The sequence below is a fragment of the Setaria italica genome, chromosome VIII (genome assembly GCF_000263155.2).
Source record: "Setaria italica strain Yugu1 chromosome VIII, Setaria_italica_v2.0, whole genome shotgun sequence".
Taxonomy (NCBI): domain Eukaryota; kingdom Viridiplantae; phylum Streptophyta; class Magnoliopsida; order Poales; family Poaceae; genus Setaria; species Setaria italica.
The window spans coordinates 37,212,147-37,235,203 of record NC_028457.1 but is presented as its reverse complement, the minus strand read 5'-3'; the positions used below and the strand labels follow the sequence as shown (position 1 = coordinate 37,235,203).

At 42.6% G+C, this 23,057-nt stretch overlaps 1 long non-coding RNA gene across 1 annotated transcript; it reads right to left on the bottom strand.

Annotated features, from left to right (window-relative positions):
• Positions 1-18,976: 18,976 nt before the first annotated feature.
• Positions 18,977-22,444, bottom strand: LOC101757144. Its single transcript, XR_215707.4, has 3 exons — positions 22,293-22,444; positions 20,307-20,382; positions 18,977-20,166 (listed from the first exon to the last, which is right to left on the bottom strand). It is a non-coding gene; the product is annotated as an uncharacterized LOC101757144 (long non-coding RNA).
• Positions 22,445-23,057: the final 613 nt, after the last annotated feature.

Below are 23,057 nucleotides of genomic sequence, written 5' to 3'. Positions count from 1 at the left end.
CGTTAGCAACACTCGGCAACAACTTATGTTTGCCGAGTGTTTTCATCAGGCACTCAGCAATAACCTATGTTTGCCGAGTGTTGGGACCAGGCACTCGACAAAATAATAAGTTTTTTCCTTCCCCTGCCCTCCACACTTTTCTACTTTCCACATACAACATGTGGTACCCCTTGATATGTTTCTCAATCTGTTTGCTATATTTAATTAATTTATTGCTATATAAGTGATTCAAATAATGGAATAAAATGAGTGGAAAAATAATATTCATATTTTTGAGTCCAGTGTGAGGCCTTACCCAGGAAATGAAAGGAAATTTCGAACATCTTGTTCTAGAAATACGAACATGAACGTGTGGCTGAATGATTTTTAAATTCTAAAAGAATCAAACGAAGTATGAAAATCACGAGATTTGTCAAGATCTCATGATATCATATGTGGAGGCTGTGGTAAACAATTGAGAAGATTTCACATAATTTGTCACGTACGATGCTTACAAACCGAAGCATCTCCGAAGAAGAATCATAGCGTTGAGAAGGATCCCGTAATATTTTGAGTCAAATTGACGATTGAATTGGGGTTTGACTTCAAAACTTTTTTGTATAGGCAATAGACAACATAGATTGGTTCATGTCAAATTTTGGTAAATTTTCCGGATCTGTTTGATAATTTTGATTTATTAACTGCAATTATAAAATTTTAATTGATATAAATTGAATTTGAGCTATAACTGCATGAACTAATGGAATCATATTCATAGAAAAATCAATTATGCATTGTTGAGTGAATTTGACAAGGTATTTTCAAAGTTCATCGTAATAAATTTAGTAGAACACGTTATGAAGAAGGAGGAGAGTGGTGCATGAAATATAAATTTTCTTTGCCGAGTGTTCCCTAGATGACACTCGGCAAACAGTAGAATTTCTGCCACCCCCAACTAGATCTGTTTGACTTTCTCCCGTCCACCGGTAACTCGGGGAGCACTCTAATAGCATGGAATGGCTCCAAGCTCAAGGGTGATCTTCCAAAACAACTTTGCTCAGTCCATCGAACTACAATGCAAACTATAAGGAGACAGGTGGATCCTCACTAATATTTACGCTCCTTGCACCCCAGAGGGGAAGATGTCTTTTATAGATTGGTTCAAACGGATAGAAATGCCTGAGGATGAAAAATGGTTAATAGTTGGGGACTTCAATCTTCTCAGGGAACCAGAGGACAAAAACAAACCGGGAGGAAATGTCTAGGAAATGCTTCTCTTCAAGGAAGCAATTAGCAGGCTTAGGTTAACAGAGATACAACTTAAAGGTTGCAAGTAGACTTGGTCCAACAAACAAATCATCCCCTTGCTAGATAGACTAGACTGATTTTTCATCTCTAGCTCTTGGATTATAACTTATCCCAACACATTTTTCCCTCGTTATCCAGGGACTCGTCGGATCATATCCCTTGCATTGTGTCGATCTCTAATAGCCTACCAACACCACAGGTCTTCCATTTTGAGAACTACTGGCTAGAGCATGATCAATCCCCTTTCATTCTCCAACAAGGATGGGTGTCACCTTTTCCCAGCTCTGACAAGGCAAAGAACATAGAGCCAAATTCAAAACCATGAGAAAGGTTTTTAGGACTTGGAAGTCTCAACTTCCCAGTTTGGCCAAAATAATTCAGAACACAAAAGATGTCCTGCAGTTCTTAGATATCATCGAAGAAACCAGAGACCTCACCCCGCAGGAGTGGAACTTTAGGGAAATCATATCATCACATCTTAATAGCCTTCTTCGTCAACAAAAGGTCTATTGGGAGCAGAAAAACTCTATTAACTGGGCAAAAAATGGGGGATGAAAGTACAAGATTTTTTCATGCTCGGGCCTCTATCAACAATAGGATCAATTACATCTCCTCACTAACATATGCCAATGGGCAGTCTTTCTCCGATCATGAAGCTAAAGCTTGCCTCCTTTGGGAAGCTTACAAAGAAAGGATGAGATCTTAATTACCCACATGTACTTTGAACTCCCCTCTCTTTTGACACCAGTTCTGGATTTAGAATGGCTGGAAGATCCCTTCTCAAAATAAGAAATTGACCAAATTATCAAGGATCTTCCAAGCAACAAGTCACCTGTCACAGATGGCTTCAATGGGGAACTCCTCAAGACATGCTGGTAGGTAATTGCTGAAGACTTCTATGAATTATGTGAGGGGTTCTACGAAAAAAGAGTATGTGTTCAAAGTATCAATGCCTCCTACATCACACTCATCCCCAACAAAGATTGCCCCATGGAAGTCGGAGATTTCAGACCTATCTCCCTCTTTAACTCAACCATCAAGCTAATAACCAAGATCCTAGCACAACGGCTTCAGAAGATCATCCTAAGACTAGTGCATCGAAACCAATATGGTTTCATAAAATCCAGATCTATTCAAGATTGTTTAGCCTGAGCATTTGAATATCTACACATTTGTAAGACTTCCAAGAAGGAGCTCATCATTCTCAAGCTTGACTTTGAGAAGGCATTTGACAAAATAGAACACCAAGCCATCTTGGACATCCTAAAACACAAGGGCTTTGGGGATAGATGGAAAGGATGGATTAAGGACATCCTGGGTTCTAGAACATCCTCAATTCTACTCGATGGAGTACCACGAAAAGTCTTCCACTACAGACGAGGGGTTAGGCAAGGGGATCTGCTGTCTCCACTCCTCTTTGTGCTAGCAGTGGACCTCCTTCAATCTATATTGAATAAGGCCAAAGAGGAAGGAAGCTTACTATTGCCAATACCTAAAAGAGTTAGTCTAGATTTCCTAGTTATCCAATATGCAGATGATACCTTACTGGTCATGGAAGCTGACCCAGTTCAGCTGCTGCATCTAAAGCATTTGCTAAACCTTTTTGCAAACTCAATAGGATTTAAGGTCAATTACAACAAATCTATTATGGTCCCCCTGAACACTCTTGAGGAAAAACTACAACAACTCTCATCAGTTTTGACGGTCAGGTTGTAAGCTTTCCTTTCACTTACCTGGGACTCCCACTAGGAACAACGATGCCTAATATTGAGGAATTTCTACCCCTAATCAAGAAAGTGGAGAGAAGGATAGGGGGTATCTCCAACATGCTATCCCACGGAGGCAAACTAGAGCTGGTTAATTCGGTGTTCTCGTCCTCACCAATGTTCCATATGGCTACTCTGAAGCTTCACAAGGGGTCATCTCTCAATTGGACAAATATAGGAAGCATTGCCTCTGGCGAGGATCTGACTTGTCATCTAAAAAGCCATCCAAGGCGGCCTGGCCTATGGTATGCCTGCCCAAACAGCAAGGAGGACTTGGAGTCATTAATCTGAATAGCCAAAATGAGGCTCTCCTGCTCAAGTTCCTCCATAAGTTCTTCATGAAGGCAGACATCCCATGGGTACATTTAGTCTGAGACAACTACTATCATAATGGGAAACTGCCTGGACATAAACAAAAAGGCTCATTCTGGTGCAAAGACATAGTTAAATAACTGGAGAAATACAAAGGAATAGCCTTAGTATGGGTTTCGGAAAGTGTGTTGATGCAAAAATCATGCGGTGACCTTCACGTACTAACACACGAAACCTGAGAGTACTGCTTCGCTCAAGTACAGGTTGTAGATCGGTGCGCGTGGTATACGCAGGCGTGCCAGTAAGTTTGACCATTCAACTGACAAGGTGAAAATAATCCTCTCGAAGTTCAAGGAAATCGGCCGATCACGCTGATATGATCCTGGCACCAGCGATGATGACGACGTAGCAAAATAAAGCATAGTGAATAAATGTATCGGCTATGAAGCTGATTCCAATATCTTGATGAGCATGGGTGTCTCATCGGCTATCGAAGCCAATTCACCATAATATAGCAAAAACTATCGGCTAGAAAGCCAATAGGAAATAGAGCTCCATCGAGCTCTCACTCCACCATAGCCAGAGCCACAAGCCAATGAGATTCAAACTAACATCACTACCAATATCTCTAGGTGAAACCACAACGATGCGCCCGGTAGTTGTAGCCTAGAAACACTCAGCAGGACATCAATTTAGACCCCGCCAGCCGATGAATCCAATCACAATAGAACTCTATTCCAACAACACTCGAGGGGTAACCAAGATTAAGATGCAACAGTTTATTAAGTGATCTATCGTCTACGATGATATGATCTAGAGCTAATTAAAGCAAACTAGACGGTAAGATGATAGAACAGATAAATATCAGCCGATGCAAACTTAATCAAGGTAGGATAATTGTGAATACCGTAGATCAAGATAGAAGCAGTGTGCCATAAGTCAAGGATCCAAGATACTCGATAACTGGTAAATGAAACCAGACCCAACGATAGCGATACGCCGGAAGTTGAAGTCTAGTACACCTGATGATGGGAACTTGCATCTTGCTGGAGATCGAGGTTGATGCAGCCCAGCTTGCTAGAAGGAACTCGTCAAGAAGCTACATTACTCCTACTCCTAGGGCAATGGCGTGAAGCTGAAAGGTAGATGCGTAAAGGTAAATATGGTGTCTTCATCGTGTGATGTCTTACAATGGCCACGACCCTTTATATTTATAGGACGGACGGCCTTTGACGTTACATAGTTGGCATCTAACCATGTACAAAGCATGTCACATTCACAATCTTTTCTAATCAAAACTCTATCTCTAACTAATCCAACTCTATCTCTAATCAAGCTTATCCCTAACCAACCCTATTTCCAGAATATTTTATTCTATAAGATAACCTCCCGTACGTGCGCTTCCCTTGGATGTCAAATTGTTGGAACTCTTGCCGTGTACATGCGTGCATTGATTTCCTTCTTTTATTCCTCTAGCTTTCTTGCTTTCTCTTTCTTCATGCACATGTTCCTGATTTCTATGGCCAGCTCACAAATAGCCTTATTTAGGAGATTTTGTCATTTTTCTGCATCATCGGCCGATTCCTTCTTTCCAGAGCATATTTCCAAATTTTGGTGTTAATAGGATGGTTCCACTGTCTTATTCTGGATGTACACTTGGAACGAGCAAGTTCTCTCCTTGGAATTTCCCCAGCTCTTTTCGTTTGCTAAAAACAAGCTGATCACATACAAAGAGGCCATTAGCAGACCTTCCCTAACTCGCAACTTCCATCTGTTCACATACAAAGAGGCCATTAGCAGACCTTCCCTATCTCACAACTTCCATCTGCCACTCTTGGAGGAAGCCCATCAACAGCTACTTTGCAAAATAGACTGAGGAATGTTGTCACTCAGCAGGACAGAGATTAGTAGACCTACATCTGGGGCAACCCCCTCTTCTCAGTTGTGAAAACTTACAAGGCCTTGACGGGCACGAGAAGTGTCCACCCAATTCACCGATGGCTGTGGAAGTCGAAATACCAAAAGAAACATAATGTGTTTTTCAGGCTGCTAATTAAAGACAGACTAAGTAACAAGGATATCATAGGTAGGAAAACAATGAGCCTTGACTCCTATACCTGTGAGCTTTGCATCCTTCAAAAAAGAAAGACAAGGGCACATCTCTTTTTCAGATGCATTCCTATACCTGCTGGTCATCCATTGGAGTAACAACGATTACAACCAGACATCCACTCCGGATACTCAGCTCCATCCAACACAAGCTGAATGTACCCTTCTTCATGGAGATCACTATCCTGATGACCTGGAGTATTTGGTCGGTGAGGAATGACTAGACTTTCAACAACGTTCCCCCCTCAGTTCATGTACCGTTGTGCAAGTAGCGCGCATGCAACACGTAAACAGGTTGACCCACACCCACACCAATAATAGAATTAAAAGATTTGGTGCTAGCAGGAGTACCGTTGACTACTGCTGGCAGTTCATAATGAGCTCGCAATGATTCAGTAACCCCATATAAAAATTAGGATAAATAAGATTGCCCTGCTGCCCGAATCAGGATCAACCTCTAAGCTTGTCGTAAAATTCAATCGGAATCAATGCAACAGATCTTTTCGATTTCCAACAAAAAAAATAGCTCGGCTAGTGGATCCATTTGATGTGAAGAAAATACCAGTGTAATAGGGGAAACAGTGATGAATTTGGCAATGCTATAGCTCAAGCATCATACAACTATGCACCTGGGAAAAAAAAAGCATGCAACTTGGGATCATATCGAAAAATAAAGTGTTGCTCGCTCACTCACTCGTATCCCCAAGTTTATTCCATCCAAATACCATAAGGAATCATAATGGTCGAGAACAAAAAAAGGGAGGATTTATCCATTTTTTCTAGCGCGTTTTGATCGCTATGATTAGCATCGACATTCCAAACGTACTCTATCCTAGTAGTCTAGCAAGATATAGGCATCCGCTGTACACAATTGTGCCATCACGTACGTGTATGCTTGCTTCTGATTATATTCGTTGATAGAAAATGATAACATGACCTAATTAGTGCTACAAACTACTAGCTAACGATCGAGCAGCGTGGTGCAAGTAGCATGCACGTTTGCAAGCGTGACTGACGCAGCAAGCAGTGTGAGTCGCACATGCTTTCTATAACTCAAGCGCATTAGAAGGTATAGGATAAATTACAAGAATAAGGGCTTGTTTGTTTGGGATTATAATCCACCTAAATTATATAAGTTGGATTATGAGTCTTTGCTACTATGGTAAAATATCACTCCATATCCAGAGGAAGAGAGTTATGTTCGATGATGAGGAAGGTATTTTTGAGACACGGTTTGGGTGTTGTACCTTCGTGACTCAGAGGAAGAACAATGAGAAGCAGGGAATCAAGAGGATTGAGCTTTCTTATGCATAGAGGAATAGGTGGGAAGACGATTGGCTAAGCTACTGGTTCTATATCAAGATTGACATGGCCGATGCGTCTGGTATCAGCCGACCTTTCTATCCCTTCTATGCTCCCTTAGGCCCTATGGACATTAGTACTACCTCTGCTTTTACGAGGTCCAAGGTAGTCAAGGAACACGAGTGCACTTTCCTCCTAGCCTTGAAGTTGATCCCCGGGCGGGATCTCATTGAAGAGTATGTGGCAGCTAACATCTGGCCCCTTTCCAATGGGTGGTGTCTGCTGGAGATTGTGCCGAAGGAGGTTCCGTGGAGTACTAGCCCACTCCCTTGCCCTCGCTTCGGGGTGGAGCTGCCCAAGGGTGCCAACCCCGGTCTTTTTGCAGAGGATATTGAGAGACATGACATTGATATTATTGGCCCCTGCACTAAGACTGAGCTGTCATCAGCCCGGAGGATCGTCGCACACGAGCTTCAAGTCAATCGTGTGTTTGAAGAACTTGGGGTCGAGGTTGCGCCTCACCCCAAACCTTGTAAGATTTCAAAACGGATGCGAGAAAATAGCACAATAGGCTCGGAGCAGGCTGGTGGCAGTGGCAAAGGGAAAAAGAGGAAAGTCGAGAGGATTGCTCCTAAGGTCACGAAAGGGACTTCAAAGAAGGATGACAGCCAAGCGATCGTTGTGCTCGAGGCTGCAAAAGCGAAACTAAAGACCTCCAGCCTCAAGGCTCAGAAGAAGAAAGAAAAGCTTGGACAAGGCACTTCGAGCGAGGTTGCAAAATCCTGCGCGCCCCCTGTCTCCAAAGTTGTCCCGGTTGCGACAAAATCCGAACTCAAGTCTGCCGGCGCATCGGCAAGGCCATTGATGATGATGTTGTTCTAGATGTGGACTTATCTGTGGTTCCTTTTTCAGTTCCCGAGGCAAGCGTCCCTCAAACGGAAGCTCAGACCAAGGTTGCTGCGCCCCCTCTGCACCCTGAGGCCAACCCATTCATGTCCTCGGCAAAAAGCTTCTGCAGCTGAAGATCTTTATTGAGGATGCGGAGCAGATTATTCAGAAAAGGTTTGCCGAGATTTATGAAGGATACAAGGCTGCTCTTGTCGATTTCGGTGCAGAGCCTCTTCCATTTCCAAGCAATGAAGTTGCTAAGGCAATGTTTGATTGGATGGATGAGAAAATCAAAGGCCTGCCTGCGGTTATAATCAGTATTAGCGACTTTGCAGCCTCGTTCTGCTTTGATAGCATGTTCCAGCTTCTTGAAGAGAATAGTTGCTCTCATTTCTTGACAGTTGCGGCCCACTCCTACAAGTTCCCCTCAGCCTCCGAACTTGGTGCAAGGGAGAAATAAAAAAAATGTGAGGGCCACGAAGATGAATTTTTTTCAAATAGCTTTGGGCTACTTCTGGGTGAGAGTAAACGAGGCTGGTGGCTCAGGAGCGGCTTGCAAAGGTCGTAGTTTTTTTTTGTTTTGTTTTGTCTCGTATTTCACCTGATGTTGGTCTTCATGTTTCCGCAGACCAAGGAGGAGGAAGCAAAAGGTGAAGGCGGGGAGGAAGGTGCTGATCAAGGGGAGCAGTAGCTTGTCGGAGCTAGCTAGGGGCTGATGCTTGTTATTGAGATCACTGTGATACATTTGATACTTATGGGGCTGCTTTTGTAGACCAGGCTTGTAAATATTGATTGCTTGGTCAGAACTCGTGCTTAGACTAGTTGCTTCTAACGTGATTATCCTTGCCGGTTTCTTTTTACCTCGGTCTTTAAATGTTTGTTTAACTGAATTTATAGTGCAAAGGAGCGAGGGTTGCTTTTTCTTTTTGAAAAACGTCAACCCCCTTTGCTCCTTTGCGCGTAGATTTTTAGTTTTGTGCCAGTTTCTTGAGTTAGGCGACGGGAATTTGCTTGTTGGCTTTGGGCCAAAATTCTGATCACAAAGGGATGAGAAGCACTTTTTGAAAAATGTAACCCCATGTCGCATGCTCGCAGGTCCTACTCGAGGTTGTTTCTTCGTGGAAAGAGGATGATAACGATTTTGTTTGTTAAAAAATGTCACCCCCCTTTTCATTCTTTTCCACGAAAAAATGAGCTTAGATGCTGCTGTTGAAAATTTTTGTTTTTTAGGAACAGACAGCGAAAGACAGAATTAACAAGCTTTACTTTTTCCAAAAAATGTCAGTCCACCCTTCTTAACTTTTTCTTGGAGCGAGGTTAGGTGAATCTTGATAATCGTCAAGATAAGTCAACGAAAAACTTATTTTCGAGTTTTGTTGACTTAAAAAGTAACTGCAGTTTGGTTGATATCGCACCCTTAGTTGCTTCAACCATGAAATTTTACAAGGTTGCTGGTTTGGGTTGGTGTTACCGACTTCGTGGCTTACACTATGAGGTTTATTTGTAGCTTGGCATGCTCTTTTCGAGCATTGTAAGTGAGCTAACATAAATCATAGTCAGGATCGAGCCTAGGACCTGAGGAAAAAGGGGAGTGAGGATGCCTTTTTGAAAAACGTCACCTTCTTGCGTTGCTGCGATAGTTTTAGCTGAGGCTAAAGCCTTCGTGCGAAAGGACAAGATGAATTTTCGATTTGAAAAATGTCACCCCACCGTTCATCCTTTTGCGCGGAGGGGGTTTAGACTGAGCATAGCTTATTCTGAGTGTTATTCGCAGCCTTTGATCGCTTGTTCCAGCCTCTCTATTTTCTGAGTTGCAAGCTCGAGCCTAATCGCTGTGATCTTTGAGTGAAAATATAAGTTTCTGCACATATAGTGCGCATTTAATGCCAGGCTATGCAGCTTATTGCTGCTTTAACATATCTTGCATGGAGACACAAGTTAAAATTAGGATAAACAAGATTGCCTGCTGCACGCCCGAATCAGGATCACCCTCTAAGCTTGTAGTAAATTCAATCTGAATCAATGCAACAGATCTTTTCGATCTCCAACAAAAAAATAATAGCTTGGCTAGTGGATCCATTTGATGTGAAGAAAATACCTGTGTAATAGGGAAAGCAGTGATGAATTTGGCAATGCTATAGCTCAAGCATCATACAACTATGCACCTGGGAAAAAAAAGCATGTAATTTGGGATCATATCCAAAGATAAAGTGTTACTCGCTCACTCGCTCACTCGTATTTGTTAGTTTGATCTCCCAACGGACGAGTCCGAGCCTTATCTCGCGCCCTGATCGGGGGCGCACAACCAGTCATGGTTGGTGGGGCCCCATCACGCAGCACCAAATAAAAGGAAAGGTGGGGGCCGAGGGCATGCAAGCCAAGGTTCACCATGCCCACCAAACCCACCAACAAACCCTAGCTGATCTACTGGAGACGCTGTCAGTGGCAGGAAGCACCGCCAACACCTAACCTCTGCGTCAACGTTGCTGTCACCAACACCGCCATGGCGTCCTCCGATGAAGCCCGACGGTCGGTCATCCTCTCACTCTCCCCTCTAGGAAGTACGTGTTGTAGATCTAAGGAGTACTTGACAAATGTGGAGAGTCAGTTTACTGGATCTTCAAAGGCATATGCAAGCACTCTCATAAGATAGCTTGTTACTATTAAGTATATTGGCAGTGGAATAAGGGATCACATATTGAGAATGAACAATATGTCTTCCAAGCTTAAGTCTATGGAAATGGAGCTTCCAAAAGAGTTTATAGTCCATCTAATCTTTACCTCACTGCCCAAAGAGTTTGAGACCTTTGCTGTGAATTACAACTCATAGCCTAAAAAGTGGGGTATTAAGAAGATGATTGCCATGTGTGTGCAAGAAGAAGAGAGTCTTAAGGGCTCGTCCGGTGATACTATCAATTACCTAAGCCAAAACAATAAGAGCAATTTTTAGAATTCTAAGCCACAAGGGAAACCTCAGTGGAACGCCTCTTCTTCTAAGGCACATGGAAAGGCTCCAATGTATGATCACCATCAAAGATCAAACCATGAAGAGGTGGTGGACAAGGACACTTGCAAGTGGTGCAAGAAGAAAGGACACTACCAGAAAGGCTGTGTGGATTTCCTAAAGCATCTGTGTTATAGAGGTGAGGATCTTATTACATTTGTAGATGAGTCCTTGTATTTAAGTTATGCAAAATATACTTGGTGGATTGATTCAAGTACAATTGTTCATGTTGCAAATTCATTACAGGGATTCCATACGAGGAGGACCCTGCAAAGAGGAGATAGAAGCATTAAAGTTGCAAATGGCGTCCAAGCTGAAGTCGAAGCCATTGGAGAACTCCCATTAGAATTAGCAAATGGTTTTGTACTTCATTTGAGAGATATTCTTTGTGTACCCTCTTTGCATAGGAACTTAATAAGTGTATCGCGTTTAGATGATGATGGTTTTGCTTGTCATTTCGGTGATGGACAATGTAAAATCAAGTTTAATAATAAGATTATTGGTCTTGCCTTCAGACAAGATGAGCTTTATTTATTATCACTTTTTGAGAATGTGAATGTTGTAAGCGCTGAGAATTAGAAGGCCTCCTCGTCTATGAATGTAAAGAATAAGCGGGAAAGAATTGATCATGCATCTTCGAAATTATGGCACTGTCGTTTAGCCATATTTTGAGGAGGAGAATAGAACAGTTAGTTAAGGAATCAATTCTTCCGCCTTTAGAATTTTTAGATTTAGATCAATGCATGGATTGCATTAAGAGAAAGTTCATTAAGAAAATTATGAAAGACGCCAAAAGAAGCGCAAGAATTTTAGAAATAATTCATACGGATATCTGTGGTCCATTTCCTGTGACATCTGTGGATGGTTATGATTCATTTATAACATTCATAAATGATTATTCGTGTTATGGTTATATTAATCCAATTAAAGAGCGTTCAGAAGCGTTGTATAAATTCAAGATATTTAAGGCTGAAGTAGAAAATTAGCTTAGTTTAAAGATTAAAATGGTAAGAATCGACCATGGGGGAGTACTACAGTCGACATACCCCATATGGACAAGTTCCTGGACCTTTTGCAAGGTTTCTAAAGGAAAATAGCATAGACAGAATGGAGTAGCTGAAAGACGTAACCGTACCCTAATGGATATGGTGAGAAGCATGATTAGTTACTCCACTTTACCAGTTAGTTTGTGGATGGAGGTGTTAAAAACCACCATTCACATCCTTAATCGGGTTCCTAGTAAGTCGGTGTCTAAAACATCGTATGAGTTGTGGACTAGATAAGAGCCCTCACTTAATTATTTGCGTGTGTGGGGCTGTCCAGTTGAGGCTAAAGTCTTTAACCCAAACATTGAGAAATTAGATCCTAAGACAGTTAGTTGTCATTTCATTAGCTACACTGAAAAGTCAAAAGGTTATCTTTTCTACTGTCCTGACATACATAATAAGTTTGTAGAAATGAGACACATTGTGTTTCTAGAAGATGAGATGATTAGGAGGAGTACGGTACCTCGAGAAATTAACCTTGAAGAGAAGTGGGTATATGTACCCACTCCGATGATTCAGGAACCTTTTTTCTCGGTACATGTTGTTGCTGCACTGACAGTACAGGACATTGTGGCTACAGCACTTGTTGTTAGTTCTCCTGTGGCAACAATGAATGAAGATGAGGAACCTATCCTTCAGGATCCTATCGAACCTATTGTCACACATGAGGAAGAGTTGCAACAGCCCCACATGGAAGATGTGCCAAATGTTGAGGCCCCCAGAAGGTCTCCAAGAGGAAGAAAGCCAGCCATTCCTAATGACTATGAAGTCTATGTCAGTGAAGAAGTTCAAGTGGAGGGAGATTCCACCTCATTTGAAGAAGCCATGAGAAGTTCTCACTCATCAAAGTGGCTTGAAGCCATGGAAGATGAAATGAGATCCATGAGTAGCAACAAAGTCAGGCATTTAGAACAAATTCCTAAAGGAGCCAAAACAGTAGGCTGTAAATGGGTCTACAAAACAAAATGTGACTCCAAAGGGAATGTCAAAAAATAAAAAGCACGACTTGTCGCAACAGGTTTCACACAAAGAGAAGGAATATACTATAATGAGACATTTTCTCCAGTCTCATGTAAGGATTCTTTCATAATTATAATAGCTTTAGTGGCACACTATGATTTAGTGTTACATCAGATGGATGTAAAGACGGCTTTTCTCAATGGAGACCTAGAAGAAAATATTTACATGGCACAACCCAAAGGTTTTGTCATGGAAGGAAAATAACATATGGATGTCGTATGAAGAAATACATTTATGGATTAAAACAAGCCTCCAGGTAGTGGTACCTGAAGTTTCATGGGACAATAAGAAAGTTTGGATTTAGTGAGAATAAGGAGGACAATTGCGTGTATGCAAAGTTTAAGAGTGGGAAATTCGTTTTCCTTATCCTGTATATAGATGACATTCTATTTGCTAGTAGTGATGTTAGTCTACTACTGGAGACAAAGAAATTCTTGTCCTCAAACTTTGATATGAAAGATCTTGGTGAAGCTTCATTTGTTTTAGGAATTGAAATTCACCGAGATAGAAAAAATGGGGTATTGGGATTATAGCAAAAGGCTTACTTAGAGAAGATTTTGAAGAAGTATAGCATGCATGCGAGTAGACCTACACCTACTCTCATAGTCAAGGGCGATAGATTTGGAAATTTTCAAAGTCCCAGGAACCAATATGAGATCGATCAAATGAAAGTGGTTCCATATGCTTCAGCTGTCGGAAGCTTAATGTATGCTCAAGTGTGTACGCACCCTGACTTAGCTTTTGTTACGGGGTACTTGGCAGATATCAAGATAATCCAGGAATAGATCACTAGAAAATGGTAAAGAAGGAATTGCATTATACACAAGGCACGAAAGACCTCATGCTAACGTATAGAAGAATTGATTCCGAAGGGTACTCAGATTCAGACTTTGCGGAAGATGTAGACGATAGAAAATCAACGTCAGGTTATGTATTCACTCTCGCAGGTGGAGCTATATCGTGGATAAGCTCCAAGCAAACCGTCACAGCATTATCCACGATGTTTGCCGAGTTTGTAGCATGCTATGAGGCCACGGGGCAGGCAAACTGGTTAAAGAAGTTTGTACCCGGGTTGAGAGTGGTAGACAACATTCAAATACCACTCAAGATGTACTATGATAATGAGCCAACAATATTCTATGATCACAACAATAAGTCAAGTGGTCCTGCCAAACACATTGACATTAAGTTTTATGTTGTGAAAGATAGAATCCAGGATCATACCATAAGTTTAGAGCATATAAGAACAAAGAAATGCTCGCGGATCCGCTTACAAAAGGCTTACCGCCCAATATGCTCAGAGAACACTTAGTCGGCATGGGTTTACGGGAAAGCTGTCACACTCTAAAATTTTCAAATTTTAGGATGTGAATAAAAAGAATAAATAAACAATAATTTTCTCAATTTAAAATTTTCCCAATTTTTCTTTTTCTTTGCAAGAAATTTAGTATAGGGAAAAAATAATTATTTGATTTTCTAAATTAAATAATGTTGTTCGGTGTCTGTGCATTTATGACCGATGCATCTTGGTGTTACATAAGTGTAAAAGTTTCAAAAATGCGTTTAGACGTTGTCCAGGCCCTTCTGAGAATTTTCCATCTTTTTCGGGAATTTTTTCTCATTTACCTAGAGCTAAATCTAATTTTTGGAAGGCTCTAGATTCCTTTTCACGAGCTCCAAGTATTTTATTTGGATTCCTTGTGTTCTATTTCAACTCTGAGATTTATCTTGGGATTTTTCGAAGTTTCTAGATATTTTTCTTGCTTTAGAAAACGAGTCCGGCTATTTCCAGAATTGTTTTCATGCAGATAAATAAAATCAGAAATTCCAAAAATAAAAGTCATCCCGAAAATATCTTTTCCCAAACCCAGCCTATATACATATCACCGCGTTCATTCGACGTGAGGATTATCTAAAAACATTTTCGCGAGTTGACTCTCCGAGCTCCATCGACACCACCACGGAGTTCCTCTCTTCAAGCTCTACACCGTGATGTGGTGGATTGCGCGAGTCCGGTGTCGGCTCCGTCGTCTTCCTCAACTCCGACGAGCTTTTCTCGAACTCCGGCAAGCTTTTCCGCCACCATCGTTCATCCCCGGTCGAAGGTGAGCACATCAACGCGTTCATCTCGTCGCCCCTGTTCCGTTTTGCCGTTCAATCGCAAGACTTTGCCGTTCAATCGCAAGACTAGGGGACGTTATCGGCAGAATCTTTTTTTTCCCCTGTATTCGGTCCGTTCCTGTTCATCCACCCGGCCATGGCCTGGCCGTGCCCCTGAGAGCCGCCGCCGCCTAGGGCCTCGCCTCGCCTCCCGAGCCGCACGCGCCGCCTGCTCCTGCCCGCCGCCGCCGTTACCACCCGCGCCGCCGAGACGCCCTGCTGCGCGCCGTTTGCGCCGCTGCCGAGGCACCCCGGGACGCAGTACCGTGCGCCGCCGCCGTCCTTGCCTGGAAGCCGGCCGCACCGCCGCCTGCCGGCCCCGTTGCCGTGCGGTGCTCCTGCCTTGGCCGTTCCGCACGCGCCAGAAGCTAGCATCGGGCCGGCCACGCTCGCCTGCGTTTCCTCGGCCGTCGCTGCCGGTAGTTGTCTGGCCAAAGATGCCCCGTCCGCAAGGAAGGAGATAAGCCATTTTACAAATGGATCTCCGAAAGAATCTGTAATTAGTAATCTTTTCCTTGTGTCTTTGCAACTTTGCAGAAAAACCCTCAATCTTTCGGGTTTCTTTCAATCTAAGCCGGGACTCACACTTTTCTAGATCTAACCCTGAGCTTTGTCCAAATCTCAAGCGCTATTACATGTGTCTTGCCAATCTTCCTTGCTAGCCCCTGACGTATATAGTTAATTATGACTAGGGCCCTGCAACCTTCTGTACCTCGTAGAATCCACGTTTTAACTCCGTTTTTATTCGTTCAAGTTGCGTTAGGTTCATAATAACGTAAATTACATGTTAGTAGTAATGTTTTCACGCATATTTTTAAAAATAAATTTTATATTAAAATTGATTAATGCCTAATAAACGCGTTCTTCTCTAAATAAAATCTGTTTAGTGATCTACACCGTTTTCATAATAAACATCAATTTGACTAATGCCTACTTCATATCATTTTCTAATTAAAAGTCAATTAGAGTTATACCTCGGTTTTTCATAAATTAAACTCAATTTGATTAATATTTATCCAATTCATTTTCTAAATAAAAGTTGCATAGGTTATATCTCGATTTTTCATAATTAAATGTTAATTTGGCTAATATGGATATAAATATGTTTTTAAATTATAATTTGGTTAGTTCAATCCAAATCATAAAGTTATGCGCTTAGACGTTCATATACTTTATTTTCAAATTAAATGTTTAATTTGTATAACTTGTACATAAATATTTATAAATAAAATTGGACTAAGATTTACACCTTCTTTTCTTATGAAAATATAAATATGACTTGATTAATTCTAACTAAGGATATTTCTCTGAAATATCTTTATATTATTTTTCTCAACTAAAATAAATGAAGCTTGTAGCTCTTGTCTTTTCTTTTATAATTCAAATCACTCGATAGCTCTATCTTTTCAACCATAGATCCGTTTCAGTGTTTCCTACGTTCACGTAATCCTAGAATTGCACCCTATTCTTTAGTACGCTCTTTTAAAGCTTTCTTTTGTTTGGTGTATTGTTCTTAGTTGTACTTGTTTGTTTGCTTGTATGTTTGTGCCGGTGATTGCTTCGAGTAGAAGGATCGCTGCACGGAAGATTTGAAGGTTAAGAGTTTCAAGAGAGCAGGAGCCGAAGAGCAGTGAGAGTAACTTTTCGTTGGAGAAAGGCAAGTGTCCCTAACCATCCTTCTATCTATGCTTATTTACAAGAATATCTTGCATTAATTGGAACATGGAGCGACCACCCAGGAAAACAGTGCTACCACAAGACTAAATGGCTCTGGTCTTGGCTGAATAATTAGAAACCCTAGTCTGGGGTAATCTTACCGAAAGGGCAAGAGGGGAGGCGTTGATGGGGTATAGCACTCGCTCTCTTGGGACGTGGGCTTTGCTAAGATACTGAACTCACTAGGGGACTGTTATGCTCTGCTTCGACCTGAAATCTTAGCGGGTTACCACTTACTAGTGAATCTTTGTAAAGGCCTCGTAGCGTCCCTATGCAACCACACCTCGGAAGTATGGTATTGTGCCTACTTTTACACAGCATGGTTGGGTCTAAAGTTCTTCTGAACTTTTACGCGACTTGTGGGTAAAGATGTACAACCTCTGCAGAGTGTAAAACTGTTATAACAGCCGTGCTCACGGTCAAGAGCGGCCTAGACCCTCACATGATTAATATACTTGAAGATGGAGTTAAATCACTATTCTGGTTATTTCTTGTGGCCTTGCTGAGTACCAACCATAAGTGTACTCACCCTTGCTTATCGCTGCTCAGAAGAAGAAGGTGTGTGAAGTTGTGAAGATGATGCTGAGTTCTAGGCGTACGCAACCCCCAGTCGTTTGCCTGTGAAGTTTGGAACCTCCGATTCCGTGTTTAAGCTGTGTATCTCTGATAATGTCGTAAGTCTTACTTGTATCTTTTATGTGATACTGTTGCTGTTATTCACTGATGATGTCAGTATATGTATGAAACTTGATCCTGGCATACATATAGGTAGCACTTGGTTTTGTTTTAAAACCGGGTGTGACAAAAGCCTATGATACCTGGATACTAAGGGCCTAGAACAAGAATCTGTTTCAAAACAGAAAGGTGTGTTGTAGTTGTTGAATTTGATAGTACGTAACTAGCTATTATGATGAGACATGATCTACACACTGATCTGTGATGAAATGGCTGCCAAGTTAAGTTTAAGTCTAAGTCTAAATGAAAGGTGAGATCAAGAGGGAGAATGTTAGTTTGATCTCCCAACATATGAGTCCGAGCCTTATCTCGCGCCCTGATTGGGGGCGCACAACCAACTCATGGTTGGTGGGCCTCTGTCATGCAGTGCCAAATAAAAGGAAAGGTGCGGGCTGGGGGAACGCAATCCAAGGTTCACCATACCCACAAGACCCACCAACAAACCCTAGCCAATCTAGTGGAGGCACTATCAGCGGCGGGAAGCACCGCCAACACCTAACCGCGCCGCCTCCGCCTCTGTGTTAACGTCGCCATCACCAACACTGCCATGGTGTCCTCCTTGCCGATGAAGCCCAACAGTCGGTCATCCTCTCACTCTCCCCAATAGGAAGCCCCTGTTGTAGATCTATGGTCCAATGTTGTTTTAATCTAAGTGTTTTACCTGCTAGATTAGCACCTAGTGTTCCTGTTAATCCTATCAATATTCCCAAGTTCATTCCATCCATGCAGCCAAATACCATAAGGAATCATATATAATGGTAGATAACAAAAAAAGAAGGATTTATCAATTTTTTTAGCGCATTTTGATCGCTATGATTAGCATCGACATTCCAAAAGTACTCTCTCCTATTAGTCTAGCTAGCAAGATATAGGCATCCGCTGTACACAATTGTTCCATCACGTACGTGTATGCGTGCTGCTGATTCGTTGATAGAAAATGGTAACATGGCCTTAGTGCTACAAACTGCTAGCTAACGAGCAGCGTGGTGCAAGTAGCACGCACGTTCGCAAGCGTGGCTGACGCAGCAAGCAGTGTGATGAGTCGCACATGCTTTCTATAACTCAAGCGCATTAGAAGGTATAAGATAAATTACACACGAATAAGGTCCTGTTTGTTTGGGATTATAATCCACCTAAATTATATAAGTTGGATTATGGGTCTTGGGTACTATAGTAAAATATCACTTTGGGACCACGTATAATCTGAAATAAGCTACCAAAGGCTAGCTTATTTCAGATTATATATTGTCCCCTAGTGATCCCATAATGATCTTTTATCCTCCTACCCTTGAATCATAATCCGGCTTATATAATCTAGGAGGGAAACAAACAAACCCTTAGAGTCGTTTGAATGCATTACAGTAAGATGAGCATGCATTTCATTCGATTGTAGTAGTTAATGCGATATTACATGCATACACACCAGCATACCAGCATGTATAACATTTTCTAATGAGCACCATTGACTGAGGGAGTTTATAATGAACTTGTCATCCAGTCCCTGTATATGAAAATTAGGAGAAATAGGGTTGCACATCAGATCAAACTTTTGGGAAGAGATAGAAGATAGAGAAATTGAAAAATTAACCCACAGTATTGTGGTGGAAGGTACAATGCAGGTAAATATATCGTGGTAAAAATAAATAATAGCAGTAAATTTCTCAAGATAGGTAATAATCTTTTCAAATAAAATTACATATAGAGGTGTGCACAATGATGACTAGTACTTGGTGACACCACAATTAAAGGGAAATTAAAATGGAACGCAAATGCCCGGATCTACGGCCGGGACTTGAATTACTTGAGACATTCATGCTGCAGTAATACGCATGGACCAATTATGGCTTGCATGGTGGTGGCGGCGGGCTGGCCGGCGTCACGGTGTTGAGGCTGCAGGTATTGACGCAGAGGGGCGTGCACAGCCCAGAGACCCTCACTTTGCACGTCGTGAAGAAGAAGTTGACATTGTTCAGGACAGCAGGGGCGATGCCAATGACGGAATTGCACGTGTTCGTACCGAAGCCATCGCAGAGACCACGGCAAGTCGCGCGGCAGTCGTCCTGGATGTCAGCCATCGCCCCCGGCGGACCCATGGAGAGCAGGACCAGCGCGATGCAGGCGGCAACAATGGCCATCTTGAGCATCGCGGCAGCCATGGTGATCAGGACTAGTTGTTGCAGCTATAGCTATAGGAAGAGATGGAGAGGAGAAGAAGTGCATGTTGGGATAGCAATGAAGATGCGCTATTTGTAGGCAGAAAACGTCAGAGTATAATACAGTTGTGCAAGTAGCATGCACGTTAACACGGTTGACCCGCCGACAAGATGTGTTACTAATTAATGGGCTCGCCTGATTCAGCAACCCCATATAAAAATTAGGATAAATAATTCAATCATCATATGAGGTTGATGTGAAGAAGTGGTTGATGTGATGATGGAAGGTGTCGTTGCTGTGCCCAAAGGTCACTGCAAGATCCTCATATGAGGCGTTGCGACTTAACATGTATAGGAAGAAACCTAACTTCTCCTCCACCGTAATCCTTATATCAACAACGAGTCTTTTCCTTCTAAGATAAGTCGCCAACTCTTTGAAGATGTGGGGTTCCATCCTAAATGTAACTTGACAGTTCTTGATATGTCCCTCAAGGAGTCGACGAACCTTAACCTCTCCTGTTTCTTCTGATGTATGACGTTTCTTCTTTACTCCTTCTCTAGCAGAACCCATCAGATATAAGGCAGGGAATAGAAACATCATCATGTCATCATCTTCTTCCTCCCTCCTCTTTCTAATACGATCTCTCAATGAGATATTCATTGCAGAACTAAAGCATATAAATTTATAGTCAGATAGAAGCTAAATAGATAAAATGGAAGGCTAAACAGGTTGTCATGGCAATTTTACTCATTGCAATAGAAAAAATTACTCATTGGAATAGACTTAAACATAGATAGAATTGTGTACCTATTGGAGTTGGTACCGGATCCCAAGAAGAAGGGGGTGGTTCACCTTCCCCAACTCTTAATGGTGCTGGTGGGATCTACAAGTAACAAGAAAAAATCAGAACAAGTAATATCAATAAATAGGAACTAGTATTTTAAGAGTAGCTGAAAAAGTCAGAACAAGTAATATCAATAAATAGGAACTAGTATTTTAAGAGTAGCCTTTCCGAGAAATGAAGAGCTAGTCATTCAATTCAATTCAAGAGTTATACAAGTACAGCTGCTACTGTCAATATGACAGTTATTCAAGAACCTAAAGCTTACTTTGCTTTCGTATAGACATGCGAGGCAGCAAGTAGAACTGCCGAGGGAGGGTGATGGGCGCGACACAGCAAGCGTATAGCAATGATTCCATGATTGGTTGTTACAGGAAAGATCATGCTAGGGATGAAAGTAAGCAGGCAGGAACTAATTATATTTCTCACTAGTGTATTACTCTCAAAAACTTAATTTTATATTTACTGATGTAAACCACATCTTAGGCTGTCTAACTACATGTATGACCTCGTGCCATAACTGAACATCTAAAGTTCATGTCTATATGTCCAACCATGATTTCACAATCCTATACTGACTCGTTGCGATCTGATATATGCCACATGCGCCTAGTCAGAACAAAGATACCTTAACAGAAACAGGTTATATCAGAACTTATTACGACTAGTTAGTTAACGCTGCTACTCATTGCCTTCTTTTCTTGGCCACATCAAGCAGAGAGCACGCCAGGCCATTGCTGCAGCTCTTGCAGGCTGTAGCAGCAGCACCAGGTAAATCAGAAATCAGGCACCAGGTAAAGCACATACGCATGCACACATTCAGATGATGAATTGCAGAACTGAAACCCACTCAGCTACTGCTACCTAAGGATCTTACAAATGACCGCCGCCACCAGACCAGGACCATCTAGCGATCGAGATATTACGAGGAAATTGATTCTAAGGATGAGAATAGCACTGCTACTTGGATCCACAACTTGCGAATAATTAAGCAGGAACACGTAATGGAAATGGATGCGTGCACGCCATGGACAAATTAATACATTGGAACTCAAATACTACTGGAACATGATGACTCCATGGAAGGTAGAACAGAGCCAAGCTGAAACACTGAATTCACCTGAATCGACCACACCAGCCGGTACAGGTTGGACTCCAAGATACAAATACTAGATGGACTACAGCACAGTGGATTCATTCTGCTGCTGCTGCTGCTCCCTTGCAACGGTACAGGTTGTGCCGCTGCATGGAATTCAAAAACCGGAGGTGGAGGACTTGGTTGGACTTGACTAGCTGTGACGATCCACGACTCAGCTAGTACGACTCCGAGACGGATTCGTTTTCTATTTAGCCGTGAGGATCTTACAAATGACCGCCGCCACCAAACCTGGAAGGCCCTCATCAGGTTCGGGCACTCCCGGCCTTGCCCGCTGAAATCACATTGAGGCCCTTCGGGTACCTCCGGAGCCAACCGAAATCTACCAGCATTGGTTTGAACCAGGTCTGAAAGGAGCTGAACCGTTTATCCCCAGTACAATGGAGATCCCCTTTGTGATGGAATCGACTAGTTCATCAGGTTCTGACTTAGGAAAAGAAGACACAAGACAACAAATCAGGCCACTATAGTCCACTGAGACATTTCAACGAACACCAGATCTGCATCTCGGCTCTCTGGCTCCTCCGCCAACTACAGTCCACGCACGAATCCACCAACAATGGAGTTAAGTAGAGGAAAAGGAACTACCATCACGGTGTCGCTCCACCCCAATCGGTTGCAACCGCCGCGGAGGCAACCAACCAGCCAAGGGAAAGCTGGTGATTCGCCTTTGAGTGCCTCTCATGCCTCTCACGCGAGATCAAGAAACGCAATCAGGCCATGGCAGCCAACTACAGGCGCGCACGACAGCACGACGGAGCCGGCGAGTAGGAGAAAAGAGAAGGCGACGGCTCACCAGCGAGAAGGCGGCAGTCATTGTCGCGGTGGTGGCCGTCGAAGATGTACTACGCCGCCATGCCGTCACCTCGCGCCGCCACGCCGCCACCTCGTGCCGCCAGCGAAGCGTTCCTCTCCTCGCGTCGCGTGTGGCCAGGAAGCGATCCAACAGGGATGAGGTGCGGATTGATTCCGGGCCAAGGAGGGTAGGATTGAAATCGTTCCGGGCCAGGTTTGGTCCGGGCCAGGCCAACCAAACAACAATTTTTGTATTGGGCGTATTCATTCCGGGCCGTTCCAATCCGTCCGGATTGGGCTGCAATCCAGGCCATTCCGGCCAAACCGAACGGGCCCTTAATGGGCTCGCCTGATTCAGCAACCCCATATAAAAATTACGATAAATAATTCAATCAGGATCACCCTCTAAGCTTGGCGTAAAATTCAATCTGAATCAATGCAACATATCGATCTTTTTGGTTTTCGAACTAAAATAATAGCTCACGGCTAGTGCATATCCATATGATGTGCAGAAAATACAAGTGTAATATAGGGAAACAGTGCTGATGTTGGGATACAAGTTTCTTGGAGGCTTGAACACAACGAGGTTAGAGCAGCCCTTGCGATTCAACTCCATGAAAATGAACGTAACATTACATCGGAGTAGGGTTCTCCGATGTAACGTTACTTCAGAGTATAATACAGTTGTGCAAGTAGCGCCCAGCAAGTATAATACAGCTAGCTAACGAACAGCGTTGCGCAAGTAGCATCGTTTCAAGCGTGGCTG